Here is a 12,330-nt window from a genome sequence, read left to right as displayed (position 1 = left end):
ACCTTGTTGAAATAAATTCAGCAAGGTCCTACATCTATGACTGACCTACCACCAGCAGTCGACCCAGCTTAGAATGGGTACCAGCGGCTTCTAGTAGGAGTTTAGGCAAGGCATGGAGGGTATTTCATCTCTACAAACTTGTCAGGACTGAAGTTTCAATGTCCAGGCTTCCAATTCCTTTTAATTATAATCAGTAAATTTGTAAGCAAGGAATTAATAATAACGAGTGAATTCAAGACAGAATCTCTTTTCGAAATGTCACTGTTCTTCTTCTTTCATTCATTCCAGGACTTACAAGCGACATGAACGTCCTCGCTCCACTGTTCTTCCTGATGTTGCCCTGCATCATCCAAACTTCCAGGCCTCCCTTCGTGGTCTCCAGGCAGCCCAGGATCACCAAAATGATACCCCAGGATAGCAACCCACTACAAAAAGTCGTTTGGGTATCACCCACCTTCAGGTTAGTCACTTATTACAATGATCCTTGTTATTTTGACTTTCTTCTTCTCTTTCTTCCAGTTCTTAACTCACTATCTGAATGACTTTCACCACTTGGAAGGAATTGCACAGATCTCAAACCAGTGTAAGTTTTTTATCATTTCTTTTCCAATCTCCTCAGGTTCCGACGCAGCCTCGATGTTGCCAAGCGAAGCACTGACAATGAAAGCTTCAGGTAGGAACCTTCAATGTTCTTTCTCGTTCAAACCTCCTTTTCACGAAAACAATTACTTGTTAAGTAATGAGTTTTTTGAGCTAATGTATCACTTGTTCAGGAATGCAATCTGATGACAGTGAAACATAACGTAGGATGGAACCTCTTCTTTAGTGTGAGTAGTAAAATACACTAGTAGTACTAGTACTCTTCGCATTGCTCCTCGGCTTCCTTCTGTAGTGGGTTTTGTTTTAGGGTGCATCCAAATTACAGTAAAACATCATAAACTCACATGAGCACTGCATCGCAAACACATCATAAACAGCATGAATATAAGCATACCACTTATCATTGTCATTATTATTATTCAGGAGATGGCCTTCATTCATATGGAACATCCATGCTAGGTCACTGACTTGTAATTCAGGCCTCCACAGAAAATGGTGTTCATTTGCAAGAAATTACATCAGAAATGCAGAAAGAAGAGATCAATTACTAGAAAACTAAAATAAATTAACAAATGATCTAACCAATACTTCATACAATTATCCAACATGTGCCAAATGTTTGTTCTCTACTCATTGTCGTTCACTTGTTTTCAAACTGTTGGGGACAGACACAGAAAACACTTCACTAGGGACCTCCGTTTTCATTCCCTCTGGTTTTCTGTTCCTTAAGGACTTTATCCTGCTCCACGTTCACTCCCTGAATATAAGGAGCAGACTCTTCAGAGAGTCTATCAATACCTTAATTATCCGATTGAAGTAATTGAGAATCATAATAACTAAGCATTTAGAAAACCAAACAGTATAATATGTTATCCTACATATTCAGATTTGACGCGATGGTGTGCAATGATGCTGGGCATTGCCTTCCTATTCTGGGCCAGGTTTCCCTAAGACAAAGGCCTATGGAATTCGGCCTTGGGCTTCGGAGGGGCCAAAGCAATGATTTGGGCACAAAGATCAAGAGTGTCTTGCAGTCTGGAAGACAACAAGGCAAACTGCGGAAGTAAGATACAGTTTCTAAAGTTTAAGACCAATTTTCTAAGCTCTTTACAGCCTGTTGATCACAACACTCGCCTCACTTGCCTGAGGACCCCAGTCTGATTCTCATGTTGAAAACTCTGTGCTTCTGTCGACCATAGGTAATTATGTATCGGGTAGAGATTAATGTACGGCAAGACACCTCAGCTCAAACTATCGCAGAAAACCAGTAAAATACCGTCTTCTCTGGCCATCCACTTTAAGCAGACAGTATTGATGGGGAAATTTACTGGTTTGCCACCTTTTCGTGGACAAACTTTGTCTCCTAGCACTTCATAATGGGTGGCCATAACATGAAGAAGGGGTCAGTCTTTTTAATATTCCAAAGACAAGCAAGGGAGTTATTCGTCAGGTTATTCCGTAATAAGTCTATTACCTTGAGGTAATTTTGGGATGAGGTAATTCATCCATTACGTTTGTCCACCCTGGCTGTAACATAGTTATATAAGTCTTTGCTGTCAACATTGGCACATGAGTATCAATAGAACACGCCTAGAACATGACCAAATGATATACAATTAACCTAAATTTGATAAAATTTAACTTCTAATGGTTGTTAATTCCGTTTGTAAACAGATTCCAACGCAACTACAATGACATACTTCGTTACGGCCATTCTATCGACCTCCCAACTCTTTGCCAAGACTGTGAAGAAGCAGACAAGAATCCTTATGCTTACTCCGGGGCCGTCATTTATCCAGCAGCTTACTCTGCCATCTCAGAAGACCAAGGCGTGGACAGCAACGAGGGCGGGAGTTTCAAGATGGAATCCCAGCCTTCAGAAAAGGCCTCTTCTTCGCCAGTCATCGTTAAAAGAGATATAACTTTTTCGAAGGGGGCTGGAACCCACTACAGCAACTTGTCCTCTAAAGATTTCGCTTCAGTTTAAGGCTATGACGTCAGAGATTCTGTTATCGATGATTCTAGGGACAGCTTTTAAGGAAAGCTACTTCCAATATGTCTGTCTCTTCAGTGCTTACTGAAACGCATTGTCTTTTAAAAAGAGAATTAATGCACTGTAAATGACTACTGATGTTTGGGAACATTAGTTGAACTAATGAACTAAGAAATAATCACAGCATTATGAAGTCTCTTGAATGGTGGTTTAATATTTTTTCATCTTACAACAGGTAAATAAAGCTCTTATTTTAACTTGTGTATTTCTCGAACCTTCTCAGCCATAAAGGCACTGTCTGGAAAACCAACTTTTAAAAGAGGAACCATTATCAGGCAAGTGGGTAACTTTGGGTCTCTGGATATGAAGTTCTCATTTTCTTCTCTTGAAGGTCTTTTATCTGTTAAATTTTATCCTTCTTCGTAAGCAAATGTTTCTTGACAAACTGCTTTAACTGCAGTTTTATGAAGCATCATATGGTCTTTTTATCTTCACACCTTGTATTCCCTCTGAAGTCTTGTTCTTCGGCGTTGCTGCTAGTGATCTATTGTCTGTCTTTCCTTCATCATTTCTCTATTGACTGTGATTCTTGTAGAACTGTTCACCTTCTGTGCAAGTTTGCTTTCGTCATTCTCCCTACATCTAACTCAGTTATTTGCATTCCTTCGGAATTTTGTAGCTTCATCTTGCCAATGAATAAAACGGAAAGGCTTCCAACAAGAGATGTTCCACGCTAGAATACAGTGAAGGACTTTACACAGAAAGTTAGCCAGTAAGTTTTTAATGGCCTAGAATTCATTAAAGAATATTTGTGAATACCAAACAACCACTTGCGTTTCAACAATGAACTTTTAAAAAGTTCAAAATGAGATTTTTCGTGTGGTCACAATTGTCCTGATAACCAGCATTGCAACAGCCATTACCAATTGAGACAAGATTATTTTTCTAAGACACACTGTTAAGAGCCTTTATTTAGGCTTTTTTGGAGTTTTAGGTTTTCATATAAGCTACTTTCTAGATCCTTGATAGTCGCTGTCACACTTGATCGGAGGTTTGGATAACCTGCTGGTGAGGTGTTACCTCACAGCTCTCACATGGGTCTGCCCCAATCTCTTTCCAAAGCGCTGTAAATCACTTTCAAAGTAGATAAAACCTTCACCAAATACCTTCGCGTTTTGCTTATTAAGAATAGTCAATAAATACTTTCGACATTTGTTATTCCAAATTCAGTCAACACATGCATCGGTCTCTCTTTAGGATTTTATGGGTGTACATACCATATATAACATGTGTATACATTCCGTGTATATGCAGAGCTTTTATTTCTTAAGAAATGACTCTTGTAATCGGTATCACAACCAAGATATTTCTAGAGCAAAAATAACAGTGAAAATTGCTTCTTTTCTTAGCCACCATTAAACATTTTTGTTTTTAATCTTTGCATTAGGGCTCAGTGAAAAACCCCGGGAAGTTATTAACGGTCTCATACCCTAAGGTAATTGGAAAAATTTCCAGTTCCAAGATGCACACACACGACCTTATTACTCCCAATAATCTTCCCACCGAAAAAATGGAAAAACTTCAGCCTCTGTTGTACGACTACATGACTTTTTCGAGGGTCGTTGTGGGAAGTTCACGAATCCAAACCCGATTTTTGTGTTACAGACTAGAAGCTGAATTTCAACAGGGAAAGGTACGAGTTGGCAAGAGCTGCTGCAAGGCTCATTCAAAACAGCGACCAAGAGTAAGGATTGAGCTGAGCAGAAGACAACAAGTGCTAAATTCCAAAAGCTTTTGTTATAGTTTTCCTTATATCGTATTTTTCATTGCTTATTGAGGATCATAATTGATTGTGTATATTCTATTCTATATCTGGTCTTATTTAAACATCAAACGCACTTCTTTAAGAGCAAAATGTTTCTCAAGGGCTCCATAGACGATACGACCGGAGGATCAGGTTCCGTTCTGTCTCCGTCATCCGCGTTGCCCATAGATGTTCGAATTCACTTCAGTTTGCCGAAACTTGGTCGAGTGAGGACGTGGCCGCTCTGCCCAGTGATGACGCTCTTGCAGCAGAAATTGCAAAACTCCAGCGGAAAGGGAGAACCTGAACTGATCTATGGTTGAAAAACACGATTGTTTATTTAATGAAGTGAAACTTTACCCGAGAATGGACAAGCAAACCGACATGCAATAATTGTATATGGTCTCCCCTCTTATAGAATTAAAGTAAAAACACACTTTTATGAGACAACCAAATTCGTTGTACGAGAGGTTGCTGGACACAATTCGCTTATGCACCACAAGTCGTTCCTTGGGGCATATAATTGAGATCACCTACAGACGGTGGTCTTCATATAATCCAAGAGACTTTGCAAAGCACTCAATTATTCAAGTTATGCAACACGAGTTTGCAAAGGTAAAACCTGTGTTGCATACAAACCATCTTGCATAGTCTAGTGTTATATAGTCTAGTATATAGGTTTATGATCCGTTAAAACAGAATATGTCCTTAAACCTACGGTTGAGTAGCCAAGCAAGAGTGTGCAGTACTATTGTTCAAATTAATTTATTTTTCTTAATAAAAATAAAAGTTTATAATAATATTTTCAATATTTCAATTTTAGATTCCAAACTCAAAGCAGAAGCTTGCAAAACTGATTACAGATTACGACAAGTGAGACGTTTGAGCAAAATAATTAGCTTATCTGCAAAATACCAACAACGATGGCCATTCTGTCAAGTGAACGGGTTACTTAATAAAGTAAATAATGATATTTATAAGATAATTTTTCCCAATTAAAAATCCATTGGATTCATACAACATGAAATATAGTCTTGTAGATGATCCAGACCAATGGCATTTGACATAATGATGACCTTGATGCAAAATAAGAAAAATTATTACCTTTTCATTCAAACGACCAACCTATTCGCAAAAGAACTGCAACGGAGGTTCTACCACAATGACTCGGAAGGTCCTGGAGCCCCAAAGAGACAAAAGGCCTTTCGTGACAGAAACTAAACCAGGATTCATTCCTGACCAAAATAAAAATATAAAGAGTTCTTAGTGACAAGAAACTAATATGAAGTCCTCAGTGACAAAAAAACAATATAAAGTCCTCATAGATTAAAGAACAATGTAAAGTCCTCACTGACGAAAGTACAAGAAGTACTGAAAATCCTCAGAGACAAAATAAAATAACAAATGCTTAGTGGAAAAAGACTATAATACGTCCTTATTTGTATAAGGATATAAAAGTCCTCACTGCGAAGTTAAAAGATATAGTCAGTGACAAAATTAGATACAAAATCTCAAATACATAAACTAAATGAATTAAATAAACAATGGGAAATAAAAGTGGTAGTGATGGAACGGAAAGTCTAGCCCATACATTTACATTTCTATAGAGGAAAATCGAGGGCTTTTTAAGAGGTTTCGCATATTAATGAAACATAATCAATAATAGAATTGCTCATTATTTAAAGAACAATTAAAACATGCGCCAAAGTTTCACATGCAATGGAGTTTTCTGTACAGCGCATAATACTGTATGCAATTCTCAGCAGCTGCCCATGAAACTTTCAGACGTTCGATCTTTGCTAAATTTCACCTTAAACAAAAGAAAATCTACTGAGGCTCAAAGGCTGCAGTTTGGTATGTTTCATTATTGGAGGTTGGATGATCAATATACCTACATATTTGCAGCCCTCTGGCCACAGTAGCTTTGTAGATCTGACCTTGAACAGAAAAAGTTTTATTTTACAAAAAACTAAGAGCACACACAAAATCAATAGGCTTATTTAAAGTAATATTTTCTCATCTCAATATTCTCTCGAACCAACACTTCAAAGTCATTGGCATTTAGTATTTTCTCTGTCATGACACTAAGTCTCCTTTTCGTGTCTTCTACAAGTGTCCAGCCTTCCTGCTCAAAAATGGAAGATGAAGTGATTTGTCTACATCGCCCGACCTCGCGTCTTTGACTACTTGAGCGGTGATGGCTCTCCGTGGGATTTTCTGGCCTCCCAAAGCTCTCTGCAATCAAAAGTAATCGCCCCTTCATTTCGGGGGACGGGGGAAGGGAGGAAGGGAAGATGAGGAGGGGTTTTTAGGCCTGGCATGCGCATACGTACTCGGCCAACGACTGATAAAAAGGACACTTGGAACTTGGAGTGTCGCATTGTCGCCTCTTCCAGAGTTGTCGCAGCGTTCCGACAAACTCTGTCTCCCTCTGTCGCTTTTCTCCCACCCTCACACCTCAAGGTAAGTTAATAACGGAACTTGCTTCAGTTAACTGACTGGTTTACGTAACTCTCTTGGCAAGAAATCCTCTTGTACAAACAGTTATTATTGTCCAAAATTTAGTGCACATTAAAGAAAAACTCAAAAACTTATCAGCAGATATTCTAAAGACTTATAACCTTAAAGAATATGAAAAATTAAATGCAATGCTTCTACTTCAAACTCCTACCAAGGAAATAAATGAAAATTTATCATTCAATATTAATAACAACCGGAATCATTATTTTGCTCATTGAGACAAGATAGAATATCAGGGCCGTTAAAACCTTGTTGAAATAAATTCAGCCAAAATTGAAACAGTTATTACAAGTAAAAATGGTTGACTGGATAATCAGTTAATCATAAAGAAATATACTTTGCTTCCCCAAAAGCAAAGCACTATTACTAAGTACTAAATTGGTGTAAAGCCTGACCTACCACCAGCAGTCGACACAGCTTAAAATGGGTACCAGTGGATTCTAGTAGGAGTTTAGGCTAGGCATGGAGGTATTTCATCTCTACAGACTCGTCAAGACTGAAGATTATTCAATGGCCAGGCTTCCAGTGCCTTATAATTATAATCAATAAATTCGTAAGCAAGGAATCAATAACAAGTGAACTCAAGAAGCCAGAATCTCTTTTCGAAATGTGACCCTTCTTCTTTCATTCATTTCAGCACTTACAAGCAACATGGACGCCATTGCTTGGCTGTTTTTCCTGATGTTGCCCTGCATCATCCAAGCTTCTAGGCCTACCTTCGTGGTCTCCAGGCAGCCCAGGATCACCAAAATGATTCCCCAGGATAGCAACGGCCTGCAACCAGTTGTTTGGGTATCACCCACCTTCAGGTTAGTCACTTATTACAATGACCTTTGTCATTTTGATTTTCTACTTCTCTTTCTTCCAATTCTTAATGACTGTTACCACTGAATGACTGTTACCACTTGGAAGGAATTGCACAGATCTCAAACCATTGTAAGTTTTCTTTTCCAATCTCTTCAGGTTCCGACGCAGCCTCGATATTGCCAAGCGAAGCACTGACAACGAAAGCTTCAGGTAGGAACCTTTAATGTTCTTTCTCGTTCAAACCTTTTCACGAATACAATCACTTGTTAAGCGTTAAGTAATGAGTTTTTGGGGAGCTAATGTACCATTTGTTCAGGAATGCACTCTGATGACAGTGAAACATAAATTAATTCTTAAGTTACGTAGGAGGGAATCTCTTCTTTAGTGTGAGTAGTAAAGTACACTAGTAGTACTAATAATCTTTGCATTGCTCCTCGGCTTCCTTCGGTAGTGGGTTTTGTTTTAGGGTCCGTCCAAATTACAGTAAAACATCATAAACTCACATGAGCACTGCATCGCAAACACATCATAAACAGCATGAATATAAGCAAACCACTTATCATTATTATCATTATTATTCAGTAGATGGCCTTCATTCATATGGAACATCCATGCTGGGTCATTGACTTGTAATTCAGGCCTCCACGGAAAATGGTGTTTATTTGAAAGAAATTACATCAGAAATGCAGAAAGAAGAGATCAGTTACTAGAAAACTAAAATAAATTAACAAATGTTCTAACTAATACTTCATACAATTATCCAGCACTGGCCAAACGTTCGTTCTCTACTTATTGTTGTTAACTTGTTTTCAAACTGTTGGTGACAGACACAGAAAACACTTCACCAGGGACCTCCGTTTTCATTCCCTCTGGTTTTCTATTCCTCAACGACCTTATCCTACTCCACATTCACTCCCTGAATATCAGGTGCAAACCCTTCGGAGAGTCTATCAATACCTTAATTATCCGATTGAAGTAACTGAGAATCATAATAACCAAGCATTTGGAAAAGCAAACAGTACCTTAAGTTATCCTATACATTCAGATTTGACCCGATGGTGTGCAGCGACGCTGGGAGTTGCCTTCTTGTTCTGGGCCAGGTTTCCTTGAGACAAAGCCCTATGGAATTCGGACTCGGGCTTCGGAGGGGCCAAAGCAATGATTTGGGCACAGAGATCAAAAGCGTCTTGCAGTCTGGCAGACAACAAGGCAAACTGCGGAAGTAAGATATAGTTTCTAAAGTTTCAGATCAATTTTCTAAGCTCTTTACAGCCTGTTGATCACAACACTCGCCTCACTTGGCTGAGGACCCCAGTGCTTCTGTCGACCCCAAGTGCTTATGTACCTGGTAGAGATTAATGTACGGCAATAAACCTCACCTTAAACTATTGCAGAAAACCAGTAAAATACTGTCTTCTCTAGCCATCCACTCTAAGCAGAACAGTATTGATGGGGAAATTTACTGCTTTGCCACCTTTTCGTGGACAAACTTTGTCTCCTAGCACTTCATAATGGTTGGCCATAACATGAACAAGGGGTCAGTCTTACCAATATTCCAAGGCCAAGCAAAGAAGTTATTCGTCAGGTTATTCACTAATACAAGTCTATTGCCTCGTGGTAATTTTGGAATGAAGTTATTCATTCATCTCGTTTGTCCACTCTGGCTGTAACATAGCTATATAATTCTTAGCTGTCAACATTGGCACATGAGTATCAATAGAACACGCCTAGATCATGACCAAGTAATATACAATTAACTATAATTCAAGACTTGTTGAACTTTACCTAAAATGCCTCAGTTTGATACAATTTAACTTCTAATACTTGTTATTTCCTTTTGTCAACAGATTCCAACGCAACTACAACGACATCCTTCGTTACGGCCGTTCTATCGACCTCCCAACTCCTTGCCAAGACTGTGAAGAAGAAGGAGAAGACAAGAATTTTTATGCTTACTCCAGGGCCATCATTTACCCAGCAGCTTACTCTGCCATCTCAGAAGACCAAGGCGAGGACAGCAACGAGAGCGGGAGTTTCATGATGGAATCCTAACCTTCAGAAAAGGTCTCTTCTTCGCCAGTCATCGTTAAAAGAGATGTACCTCTTTCGAAGGGGGCTGGAACCCACTACACGACCTTGTCCTCTAAAGATGTTGCTTCAGTCTATGACAATGACGTCAGAGATTCTGGTATCGATGATTCTATGGACAGCTTTTAAGGAAAGCTACTTCCAATATGGCTGTCTCCTCAGTGCTATCTGAAACTCGTTGTCTTTTAAAAAGTGAATTAATGCACTGTCAATGACTACTGCTGTTTGGGAAAAATAGTATAACTAAGAAATAATCATAGCATTATGAAGTCTCTCGAACCGTGGTTTAATATTTTTTCATCTTACAACAGGCAAATAAAGCTCTCATTTTAACTTCTGCTTTTCTTGAACCTTCTCAGCCATAAAGGTACTGTCTGGCCATAAAGGTACTGTCTGGAAAAGCGCCTTTTAAAAGAGGAACCATTATCAGGCAAGTGGGTAACTTTGGGTCTCTGGATATGAAGTTTTGCTCTTCTTCTCTTGAAGGTCTTTCATCCGTTAAATTTTATCCTTCTTCGTATGCAAATGTTTCTTGATAAACTGCTTTAACTGCAGTTTTACGAAGCATCGTATCGTCTTTTTATCTTCAAACCTTATATTCCCTCTGATACTAGTGATCTATTTTCTGCCTTTCCTTCATCATTTCTCTACTGACTGTGATTCGTGTATAATTGTTCATTTTCTGTGCAAGTTACTTGCATTCCTTCGAAATTTTGTAGCTTCATCTTGCCAATGATTAAAACGGAATCGCTTCCAACAAGAGATGTTCCACGCTAGAACACATTGAAGGACTTTACATAGAAAGTTAGCCAGTAGGTTTTCAATGACCTAGAATGCATCAACGATTATTTGTGAAAACCAAACAACCACTCGCTTTTGAACACTGAACTTTTATAAATTTCAAACATAAGATTTCTCGTGTAGTCACAACTGTCCTGATAACCAGCATTGCAACAGCCATTACCAATTGAGACAAGATTATGTTTCTAATACAAACTGCTAAGAGCCTTCACTGAGGCTTTTTTTTGGAGTTTTAGGTTTTGATATTAGCTACTTTCTATATCCTTGATAGTCACTGTCACACTTGATCTGAGGTTTGGATAACCTGCTGGTGAGGAGTTACCTCACAGCTCTCATATAGGTCTGCCCCAATCTCTTTCCAAAGCGCTGTAAATCACTTTCAAAGTAGATAAAACCTTCACCAAATACTTTCGCGTTTTGCTTATTAAGAATCTTGAATAAATACTTTCGACCTTTGTTATTCCAAATTCAGTCAACACATGCATCGGCCTCTCTTTAGGATTTTATGGGTGTACGTACCATGTATAACATGTGTATACATTCCATGTATACGCAGAGCTTTTATTTCTTAAAAAGTGACTCGTGTAATCGGTATCACAACCAAGATATTTCTAGAGTCAAAACAGCAGTGAGAATTGCTTCTTTTCTTAGCCACTATTAAACATTTTTGTTTTTAATCTTTGCATTAGGGCTCAGTAAAAACCCCCGGGAAGTTATTAACGGTCTCATACCCTAAGGTAATTGGAAAAATTCCCTGTCCCAAGACGCACTAACACGACCTTATTACTACCAATAATCTTCCCACCGAGAAAATGGAAAAAACAACGGCCTCTGTTCCACGACTACATGACTTTCTCGAGGGTCGTTGTGGGAAGTTCACGAATCCAAACTTGATTTTTGTGTTACAGACTAGAAGCTGAATTTAAACAGGGAAAGGTACAAGTTGGCAAGAGCTGCTGCAAGGCTCATTCAAAACAGCGACCCAGAGTAGGGATTAAGCTGAGCAGAAGACAAGTGCTAAATTCCAAAACCTTTTGTTATAGTTTTCCCTATATTATATTTTTCATTGCTTATTGAGGATCATAATTGACTGTGTATATTTCATTCTAAATCTGGTCCTATATATACATCACACACACTCCTTTACGAGTAAAATGTTTCTCAAGGACCCCATAGACGATACGACCGGAGGATCAGGTTCCGTTCTGTCTCCTTCAATCCCGATGTCCGGTAGAGTGAGGACGTGGCCGCTCCGCCCAGTAATGACACTATGTATAGGTTGCGCTCTTGCAGCAGAAATTGGAAAACTCCAGCAGAAAGGGAGAACCTGAACTGGACTATGGTTGAAGAACACAATTGTTTATTTAATGAAGTCAAACTTTACCCGAGAATGGACAAGCAAACCGATATGCAATAATTGTATATGGTCTCCCCTCTTATAGAAATAAACGTAAAAACAACCTTTCCAGACGACCAAAATCGTTGTACGAGATGTTGCTGGGCACAATTCACGTACGCACCACAAGTCGTTTGGGGCATATAATCAAGACCACCTAGAGATGGTGGTCTTCATATAATCCCAGAGACATGCAAAGCACTCAATTATTCAAGTTATGCAACATGAGTTTGCAAAGGTAAAACCTGTGTTGCATACAAACCAGGTTGTATAATCTAGTGGTATATAGTCTACTATACAGTAGGTGTATGATCCGTTAAA

The sequence above is a fragment of the Macrobrachium nipponense genome, chromosome 20 (assembly GCF_015104395.2).
Source record: "Macrobrachium nipponense isolate FS-2020 chromosome 20, ASM1510439v2, whole genome shotgun sequence".
Taxonomy (NCBI): Eukaryota; Metazoa; Arthropoda; class Malacostraca; order Decapoda; family Palaemonidae; genus Macrobrachium; species Macrobrachium nipponense.
This window is presented reverse-complemented; position numbering follows the sequence as displayed.